Raw genomic sequence first — 9,034 nt, 5'->3', positions numbered from 1 at the left:
TGGCACCCAGCACACAGCACCATACTCATGGCTGGCACCCTGGGCTCAACTGCCCTGCTTGATGTTCTACATGAGGCCCCTAGCACCCAACCCCCACCATCTGCCCCACACCCTGCAGATACAGCATTGCCCCACACATCCCCCAGCAGCCAGGAACTGCCCTTTTACCACTGTGCTTATTCCCATTATCACTGTTAATAGAACTTGGCCACCCCCTGGGCTCCTGTCATCACCATCCGCCCAGCCCTTGCTCAGCACTCCCAAAAGAGTGACCTTGTCTTCACTTGCACTCCCTTGGAGCTAATTATGAGACACTAATTATCTCCCCTTTGCACTGAACTCAGTCCAAAGCAGCCTCTTGACCTAATGTGCATGTAGCCGGTCAGCCTTGTGTTACTGGACTCTGCATCCTTGACCAGTGTCTATGGATGTGACCCTTGCAAACTTCCAGCCTGGCTAGTGCATTGGCCATACTGCTGTCCTTTGACTCTGGTTACTAAGCCACTGCAGGATCAATTCAGAAGAGTTCCAGAATGAGCTGCTCCTCCAGTACTGAAAATGCTTCCTGGGAGCACTTCTGACTGCTACACCTCCCTTTGAACATGTGCGTCAGTTCATGTGCATGAGCATGTGTGTACACATGCATCTATATATGTATGTATGTGCACAAGTGCATGCGTGTCTGCCAGTGTGGTGCATGTGTGTGCACCTGTGCATAGACAAGTGTATGTGTATACTCAACTGTGTATCTATGTATGTACACAGGTGCATGCAGGTATGCACACATTTTTGTATATACACATGTTTCTGCAAGTGTATGCATGGGTGTCACACATTTCTGCAAGTGTATGCATGGGTGTGCGTGTGTGTGTGTGTGTGTGTGAGTGTGTGTTGATGAACATATCTGGGAGTCTCTGTGCCTAGGGACAGCAAACTAAACTCTGCTTTTCCCCCTAAGAAAGTTGCTTCCATCCCTCCCAGCTGAGGGGATCAGTGGTGCACTCAGTTCTGTAGTCACATGGGAGGGAGCAGTCGCTGATGACCAGCTAATGACATGTCACAGTACAGCCTAGCAGTCTGAGCAGGGAAATCTGGGCTTTATTTCTGCCTCTGTCCCTGACTGAGCAGCCCTGAGTTCCACATTCCCTTTCTACACCTTGGTCTTCCCTTTTGCACAACAAGGGATAGTGCTAGTTTCCTCCTAGGGCTGTATGAGACAGTTTCTGCAGACCGAGGTCCTGAAGTGCCATGTGAATGCTGGGGCAATGGGTCCAGAATTAAGAGAGTATGGTACCAACCTCTGCTCTACCCCCAAGCTTCAGTGGACCTCTGTGTTTCCCCTGCCAGCCTTTGTCAGTCTTGTCCATTAGGAGGGTCCATTCTTCAGGGCAGGAACTGTCCCCCAGGAAGCATTTGTACAGTGCCCTGCACAACAGATCCTGAGCTCCTCAGGGCTTCAAGGCACCAGACGTCTCCTGATCCAGGAAACGTGGCTGCTGGGCAGATGCAGGTCTCACATTGACACCGTGCAGCTGCCACAGCTTGTTTGCTCAGTACATGTTGTACAGCTGCTGAGTCAGCAGGTGAAGCCACGGCTCTAAGCTGTGCACAGGAATATGCCAGGAGAAGAGGAGAGGATCCCCCTGCCTGGGACACGCCTGGCAAGTGCCTGCCCTGCCACTCTGCTATCCAACCCCAGAGCGGATGGCAGGGCAGAAGGATGGGCCTGTGGGCAAGACACAGACCTGGGCATCAGGGCTCCTTGCATCCACTCCTGATTGTGACAGGCCTCATTCCAAAGTCACCTCCCTGATCTGTGCCTCAGCTTCCCTCCCTGCCAAATGGGGTTATTGATACTAAGCAGCCCCACCAGGGAAGCTGAGAGGGTGAATCTACTGATGCCAGGGAAGCTCTTTGAGATCCTGGCTCTGGAGCTGCTTCAGAAAAGCTGCCACAAACATGGCTCATCTCCCTCTCCCGCACATCATAGTGATACTGAGCAGCTTTCCAGTGAACCCCTCCCCCGGCCACAGGACAAGGTGCCTTTTGGAGCGAGTGCCAGCCAGGCCCCAGGCCCCACTGTGGATTCAGCAGTGCATGAATATTTCAGGGAGTTTTGTTATTTCGTAATAACCAGCCACAAAGATAAACACATGGGGAGAGCAAGATTTTCCACCCAGGCTGGAGGATTTTAATATTTCATCAGGTGCAGCACAGAATGTTTATGAATGAGCACATGTCCATCGCAGGTGGAGGATGAATCCCAACCTTTTAAAACAGGGATGTCCATGTCTCCTTCATGAAAGTGCCAGGAGTGCTCAGACTTCCCTGGACCAGCCTTGCGCTCCCTCCCCCATGTCACAGCCTCTCACAGCGGTAGGGAAGGCACATGCCCTTGAACATGCTCACCTGGCATAGGCCCAGACCTGCCATGTCCTCTCTCTAGGGACATGGCCCTTGCTGCTGCAGTGGTTGAGCACCCCAGGGTCCTTCATGGACCTTAGCATCACAGAACCCCACGTGGTGTTTAGCACCAGGTTAGAGATTAAGGGTAGATTAAGTGACTTGCCCAGGGACAGACAGAAAGTCTGTGGCAGAGCTGGGAACTGAGCCTGGCTCTACTAAAGTAATCCGCCCACAGGACCTCCTAGAGGATGAGCTCATGCAAGGTGCTCAAGGCCCACTTCTGAAGGTGCCCAGCACAATCAAGTGACAGCTCAGGCTGTTCCCAAAGGAGAGCCCATGCAGGTTTCCCTGCCCTCCCCAAGGTTTTGTATCCCAGCTCCCTTTTTAACCTGCATGCTCTGGTGTTCTGCTGGCCCCAGAGCACCTCAGCATGCCTTATCCCTTCTTCCTGGTTGCCATTCCCTGCCAGGGCCATGGCCTCCCTACTCAGTGCTGCTTTGGACTCTTCACCTCATGCTCTCAAAGGCATCCTGGGATCCTTTGCACCGTCTGGAGCTCCACTTCAAAGGAGCTGATGCAAAGGTCACCAGGCCCAGGATGTCAGGGACTGACAGGGACCTCCTGGGTCCTGCAGTGCAGACCCCTGCGATGGAAGATGTCCAGGCCACAGAATGTATTCATGAGCTGCCCAAGCCACCTTCCAACCAGCAGGCCGCTTGCACCTGCTCTGCTCTCACCGGACAGCTGTTCCAGAGTGCCACCACTATCACAGTCTGGAACCTGCTCCTACTTTCCATCCTAAATGTATGCATGGGAGTAATAGCATGCCCATACTTCACTGCGGTATTGTGAGGATAAGCACATCGAAAGAGGTGAGGTGCTCAGACCTTGCAGTGATGGGAGCCAGAATCAGCGGTTAGATCAGCAGTTCTCAACCTTTTTAGATTCAAGGAAGCCCTTAGAAAATGCCAGGTTTTAGTTTTCACTCATTTTTTGACTCACTACAGTAATTTTTGTATTGCAAAATGGCAATTTTTGACTCACTACAGCAATTTTTGTATTGCAAAATGGCTCAATGAGTCAGAATACTTTTAACACTATGGGCTGTTATTTGAAACTGTTGGGTTTATCTTGTGAATGATGTCTGCACACCTAACAGTACTACCACTGTGTGGCATCCCATGGCACCCCTGAGAGGATCGCAAGGTAACCCAGGGTGCTGGTTGAGAATCACCGCCACAGGCAGCTGGACACCTCCCAGACACTGGCGTATACCACCTGTGAGCAGGAGGCTTTGGGTGGGAACCAGACCCTCCAGCTTACTCTCACTGATGGTTCCAAGCCTTTTCACCATGAAGCTCCTTTTCTGTGTTCATCTACCTTCCTCACTGTGCTCCTGCTGTGCAGGTCCTCTCTGTTCACAGGCTTCCAGGCCAGAAGGGAACTTTGTGATCAGCCACTCCAGCCTCCTGCATAACCCACATCGTGGAGTTTTCACCCAGTACCCCACTACCAGGCCCATATTCCTCTTTCCCTCCTTTTCCTCCTCACTTTCTAATTCTCTCCTTCCCCGCAGAGCGTGATTCTAACCTCACTACATTTCTCTCACTGCTTTGTGCTCAGCTGCCACCTTCCTTCAAGGTCAGCCCTCAACCACTCATATCTGGTGCCTTCCTGTGTGCTGGACTGTTTCCTTCCCTTCCCTGATTTCCCCCTCCCACCTTTGGAGATCAGTTTGACACGGAGCTCACAGCTAGGCAGAAGTGCCTGACTAGCTGCCTTGCAGAAGAGACATACCAAGCCATCCCTGCCATGGACAGGGGTGAGGGAAGAGTCCTTGGAGTTGTAAATACCCAGAAAACTAAAGCAAAAAAGAAAGCAATGATAAGAAAGTACAGAATGGTCACTGCAAACATCCCAAACTACCACTGCACCAGTAACTTGGGCAGGAGAGTAACAACACAGGGGCAAGTGGGGTGCAAACCCTGCGCACTGCCTAAGAGGTGTGCAGGGGTGGAGCCAGAAGAGTGTCTCATCGTCCTGTCCCCTGTTCCTCTCCCCCTGCATTTTCCAGGCAGTCGCTCTGCCTCTGGCAGGGACGTGGTTGATGGGTGTGCAGGTGGCAGTGGCATGCCATTCAGGGGCAGGGGCTGGCAGAAACAGGGGAGGCATTAACTGTCTTGCCTCCTTTTGCAGCTGAAAACTGGTTGTTAAGTGGCTGTTCAACACACGTGACAGCAGCAACAAAAAAAGGGTAATATCTCCCCCTGCAGTGATGAGCCTCCAGCCCCCACCCATGGACCACCACCTCCCAGAGGGCAGAATTGACCAGTTACACCTCCAAGCATGGTTGTGGGTGGCCCACTTATCACGTGTGTTAGATGTTGTCCATCATCTTGTATATAGCCTAGGCATATGCAAGGATTGGCTCAGACTTGAGCTGATCTCTTGTCCATACTAATAATACGAGGCAGGTCTCTATCCAGAACGATGATGATGGTTTTGCAGTGTGAATGGAACATTAACAGCAGTCTTTCATCTCCACAATGAAATTCTTTGCCATCCCCAACACCTGTGTCTAAGCCTGCTTGGCACATAAATAGTTTTAAGCCTTCTGCATATAAAATCAATATTTAAATACAGACAGAACAAGATTTTCATTTCAGGACAAAAAAACCCCCCAAAAACCCAAACGAATCAAAATTCTCCAGCAGTTCAAGTACCCTAACGAGTGACAAGCACCAATACTAATCACTTGGCTTTGATCTTTAGGCATTCAATCCCAAATAACTTCTTCAGACCTGGCTTCCAGACTGTGGCCATTTGTGCATGTGCATGGTGTTAGCATACCAGCATCTTGGTGTGCACACATGATAGATTTGAAGCCCAGAAGCCCCATTTGTGTCCACAAAGCCCAAGCTAAGGGATGTTACATGTAGACACCCAATCCATTCTTCATTTGCATACCATTTGTGCTCATCAAACCTAGGCATGCAAAACAGAAATGGGACATGCAAATTTTATGGGTGGATGGCATGTAGAGATGCTTGTGCACAAGGGGATGAAGGGTAGGGATGAAGTCAGGAAGGCCAAAGTACAACTGGAGTAGCAGCTAGCAAGAGATGTAAAGGGTAACAAGGAGGGTTTCTACAAATATGTCAGCAACAAGAGGAAGATCAGGGAAAATGTGGGTCCATAACTAAATGTGGGAGGCAACCTAGTGACAGATGATGTAGAAAAGACTGAAGTTCTCACTGCCTCTTTTACCTTAGTCTTCACAGGCAAGGTCAGCTCCCAGACTGCTGCACTGGGCAGCACCATTTTGGGAGGAGGTAAGCAGCCAACAGTGGTGAAAGAATAGGTTAGGAACTATTTAGAACAGCTGGATGTATACAAGTCCATGGGTCCAGCTGCAATGCATCCAAGGGTGCTGAGGGAGTTGGCTGACATGATTGTAGAGCCACTGGTCATTATCTTTGAAAACCCATGGTGATCGGGGAAGTCCTGAATGCTGGGAAAAGGGTAAATACAGTGCCCATCTTTAAGAAAGGGAAGAAGGAGGATCTGCAGAACTACAGACCAGTCAGCCTCACCTCAGTCCCTGGAAAAAATCATGGAGGAGATCCTCAAGGAATCCATTTCTAAGCACGTGGAGGAGAAGGAAGTGATTCGGAACAGTCAGCATGGATTCACCAAGGGCAAGTCATGCCTGACCAACCTGATTGCCTTCTATGACGAGATGATGGGCTCCGTGGATGTGGGGAATCAGTGGATGTGATATACCTTGACTTTACCCAGGCTTTTGACACCATCTCCCACAGCATTCTTGCAAACAAACTAAGGAAGTATGGGTTGGATGAATGGACTGTAAGGTGGATAGAAAGCTGGCTGGATTTTCGGGCTCAATGGGTAGTGATCAATGGCTCAAGATCTAGTTGGCAGCCGGTATCAAGTGGAGTGCCCCAGGTGTCAGTTCTGGGGCTGGTTTTGTTCAATTTCTTCATCAACAATCTGAAAGATGGGATGGAGTGCACCCTCAGCACGTTTGCAGATGGTACCAAGCTGGGGGGAGTAGTTATGCTAGAGGGTAGAGCTACGATTCAGAAAGACCTAGAAAAATCGGAGGATTTGGCCAAAAGAAATCTCATGAGGTTCAACAAGGACAAGTGCAAAGTCCTGCACTTAGGATGGAACAATCCCATGCACCGGGACAGGATGGGGGCTGACAGGCGGGGCAGCAGCTCTGCGGAAAAGGTACCTGGGGGTTACAGTGGACAATAAGCTGAATATAAGTCAACAGTGTGCCCTTGTTGCCAATAAGGCTAACAGCATACTGGGCTGCATTAGTAGGAGTGTCGCCAACAGATCAAGAGAAGGATTTGTTCCCCTCTATTCTGCACTGGTGAGGCCACATCTGGAGTACTGTGTCCAGTTTTGGGCTCTGCATTATAGAAAGTATGTGGACAAGTTGGAGAGAGTCCAGCAGAGGGCAGCAAAAATGGTTAGGGATGAGGAGAGGCTGAGGGAACTGAGCTCATTTAGTCTGTAGAAGAGAAGACTGAGAAGGGATTTAATAGCAGCCTTCAACTACCTGAAGAGGGGTTTGAAAGAGGATGGAGCTATACTGTTCTCAGTGGTGGCAGATATCAGAACAAGGAGCAGTGGTTTCAAGTTGCAGCAAGGGAAGTTTAGTTTGGATATTAGGAAAAGTTTTTTTGCTAGGAGGATGGTGAAGCACTGGAGTGGATTCCCTAGGGAGGTGGTGGAATCTCCATCCTTGGAGGTTTTTAAGGCCCGGCTAGACAAAGCCCTGGCTCAGATGACCTAGTTGAGGATGGTCCTGTTTTGAGTAAAGGGGTGGACTAAATGACCTACTGAGGTCCCTTCCAACCTTCATTTTCTATGAGTCTTTCATTCTATGGTGAAGTACAGCCCTTGACCAACACAGCCGAGATATCAGATGGAAAAGATTTGCTCAATATACATTTTTTTTTCATGGGATCATGGGGAATTAGGGCTGGGAGGGACCTCTGGAAGGCATGTTGCCCCCAACTCTTACAGGATCAGTCGTGTAACCCGTCCCAGGCAAGTGTTGGTCTAACCCAGAAGTGCACAACCTTCAGTGCACAGGGCCAACCTGTAGCCTAGTTTGGCACACACAGTCATTCTGGAGTCTGATCCAGTGCATGGGATTGGTCTGCAGGATCTGTCTGTGGTCCAATTTGGCTAGCCCTTTGCACTGGATCAGGCCTCCAGACTGGCCCAGCTTGCCAACTCTGCATCCCCAATCCAGCCCATGGAACCAGGTGGCCTGGGCATCACTGGTCTAACTTATTCTTAAAACCTCTGGGAAGAAGCCCTCACACACAATTACCAGGCACACTGCTGGAAAAATCAAACACACCCTTGAACTTGCTACAGGGAAAGCAGAAGGATGAGGGCACTGTCAGTGGCCTGCTACCGCAAGGGCAGGAAGTACCGGCAGTTGTACAATAGACGCATACTTATCAAGCAGGCACAGGTGATTCTGCCTCCGCCTTCCACAGAGATCTGCACTTAGGCCGTTCAGCATCAAAGAAGAGAACTAGGAACTCTAGATTTTTAACCACAGGAACTGCATGGAGTGGCCCCGGCTTATACCTGACTCCTTCGTGGGCTTCATGGGAGGGCAGGGATAGATTTGCACCTCTATGTCTGCAAAATCCTCATGCCAGCCCAGTTCTCCATGCCAAGTGATGCCTCGTGCAGCACTGGGCCATGGTGAAAGGTTTGCTCTGTTCTACTCTCCATTCAGCCAGTTTGACAACTCAGGCTTTCTCTCTGATCCCAATCAGAATTTAGCTGGTGGGCTTAGGCACACAACATGTTTATTTCAGCATCCTGAGCCATCACACCAGGATAAAAGAGGGGCAGATGCGCGATGTCCAGCTCTATGCTGGTGGAATTCACTTGAGTTTACCATAGAGTTACCCCAGCAGGCATCAGGGTGAAACTACACTGGTGCAGATATTCTGTGTGCATAGCTAATGCCATTTATACTTTTTACTCAGAGCGAAGAGCCTATTATCTGCTTCCCTGCCACCTGCTGGTGAAGCACAATAACAGCTGCCTATGGTATGTGACTGCCCTGAAATAGCTGTTGGTCTGTCTGGTCTCCATCCCAGGGTAATTTATCAGTGTACACACTGTGACACCATCAGAAAAGAGCTGGGCATCTCAGCCCTGCGTTTGGAGACAGATACCCAAATTGAACTAGAAAAGAGATGTGACCTAACACAACACTAGGACCCAGGTACTGGGAGCTCACTTTGGTTTAGGCCCATTTCCATGCATTACGCCTCTCTCATTCATAGATACCACTTCCACCTTCAGAAAAGCATCCAGTGCTCTAGTAGAGACCATGTGAAGCAGATTCCTAGGGTTTATAGCCTAGGAGCATAGGTCCTGCTGTGATCTCTATCACAGCAGTGCATGGGATTGGTCTGCAGGACCCGGGCAACTATAGGCCCGTCAGTCTTACCTCAATCCTGGGGAAACTCTTTGAGAAGATCATCAAGGAGCATATTTGTGATGGGCTGGCATCAGAAATGATGCTCAGGGGCAATCAGCATGGATTTATTAGGGGGAG

The sequence above is a fragment of the Gavialis gangeticus genome, unplaced genomic scaffold (genome assembly GCF_001723915.1).
Source record: "Gavialis gangeticus isolate Ggan-Ray unplaced genomic scaffold, GavGan_comp1, whole genome shotgun sequence".
NCBI classification, from domain to species: Eukaryota; Metazoa; Chordata; order Crocodylia; family Gavialidae; genus Gavialis; species Gavialis gangeticus.
The sequence above is the reverse complement of the archived record's forward strand: the minus strand, read 5'-3'. Positions refer to the sequence as shown.